General features: G+C 40.6%; 1 pseudogene; it reads right to left on the reverse strand.

The window, feature by feature from the left end:
• Nucleotides 1-526: 526 nt before the first annotated feature.
• On the reverse strand, nt 527-1,489 carry LOC108531244 (heterogeneous nuclear ribonucleoprotein A1-like; annotated as a pseudogene).
• Between the last annotated feature and the right edge of the window lie 261 nt (nt 1,490-1,750).

Here is a 1,750-nt window from a genome sequence, read left to right on the forward strand (position 1 = left end):
GAATCAGCTCATCCATTTCTTTTTTAAAAGCCTGCTTGGATTTTGGTTGGGATTATGTTGAATCTATAGGTTAATTTGGAGAGAACTGAGATTAATAATTTTGATTCATGAACATGGTATATCTCTCTATTTAGATTTTCTTTAATTTCTCTCGGCAGTGTATTATAATTTCAGGCTACAGGTCTTGCATATCTTTTTTTTTTAAGATGCATTTATTCAGCATCATTATCAGACCATTACATTTAGCAATCAACAGCAAGGGTGCAAAAAAAAATCTGCATTAAAACCCTTTGTTGGAATGCTTTACACCTTCCACAGAACAGGAACTAAAATAACCTGTTAACACAATTAGTGACAAATACAGTCCTCAAGTTTTTCACCCATACACAGAAGTATGGTCTAAACCATGTCTTCTTTGTAGCAGCTAGGCCCTGCTAGGCTGAGTTCACAAATCTGTTATAACCCGTAGCTTCTCTGTCCCTTCTCTGGCTCTCCTCTCCTGCTAAGCTTTCTTTCCTGTCAGTAATTAAAATCTTCTGCCACTGACGTAGCTACTGTTGCTACTGGAACTGTCATAGCCACCTTGGTTTTGTGGTTAGGCAAAGTATGGTCCTCCACCACCATAGGGGCCAGAGCTTCTGCCTCCAAAGTTTTCTCCCTTCTTGGGTCCAAAATCCGAAGAATGATTGTTGTAATTGCCAAAATCACTGTAAATTCCACCACTTCCAAAATTGCTTCCATCATTACCAAATCCATTATAGCCATCCCCACTGCCACTATATCCACCACCACTCTGGCTGCCACCAAAGCCACCATGACCACTAAAGTTTCCTCCACGACCAAAGTTGTCATGCACACCAAAACCACCTTCACAACCACCACCAAAGTTTCCAGAACCTCTTCAACCTCTTTGGCTGGAGGAAGCACTAGCCATCTCTTGCTTTGACAAGGCTTTCCTAACTTCACAGTTGTGGCCATTCACAATATGGTATTTCTGAACGACAGTCTTATCCACGCCGTCATGGTTGTCAAAAGTTATAAAGACAGAGCTCCTTTCCTTGCCAATGCCTCGGTCAGTCATGATTTCAATCACTTCTATTTTTCCAAACTGTTCAAAATAATCTATTAGGTGATGTTCTTCAGTGTCTTCTTTAATGTCACCAACAAACATCTTTTTCACAGTTAAGTGGGCACCTAGTCTTTAAGAATCTTCTCTTGAGACAGCTCTCTTTGTTTCCACAACTCTTCCATCCACCTTGTGTGGCCTTGCATTCGTGGCTGCATCCACCTCCTCCACAGTGGCATATGTGACAAACCCAAAGCCGCTGGTGCACTTGGTGTTTGGATCTCTCATGACCACATGGTCCATGAGCGTTCCCCATTGCTCAAAATGGCTCCTCAGGCTCTCATCAGTTGTTTCAAAGCTCAACCCTCCAGTGAGGAGTTTCTGCAGCTGTCTGGGCTCTTTAGGAGACTCTGACTTAGACATGATGGCAGGGGGAAGAGAGAATTTAATGATCCAGGTCTTGCATATCTTCTGGCAAATTTGTCACTAAGTATTTCCCATATTAATACTATCATAAATGTACTTTTAACATTTCAATTTCAAGCAGAAGGTTATCAGCATGTAGAAATACAATTGATTTTTGTATGTTGAGTATGTGTCTTGAAACTTATTAAACTCACATACTTTTAGCAGTACTTTGTAGATTCTTTAGAATTTTCTTTATAGATGACCATGTTGTCTGCA

Source organism: Rhinopithecus bieti, unplaced genomic scaffold (assembly GCF_001698545.2).
Source record: "Rhinopithecus bieti isolate Rb0 unplaced genomic scaffold, ASM169854v2 scaffold_7684, whole genome shotgun sequence".
NCBI lineage: Eukaryota > Metazoa > Chordata > Mammalia > Primates > Cercopithecidae > Rhinopithecus > Rhinopithecus bieti.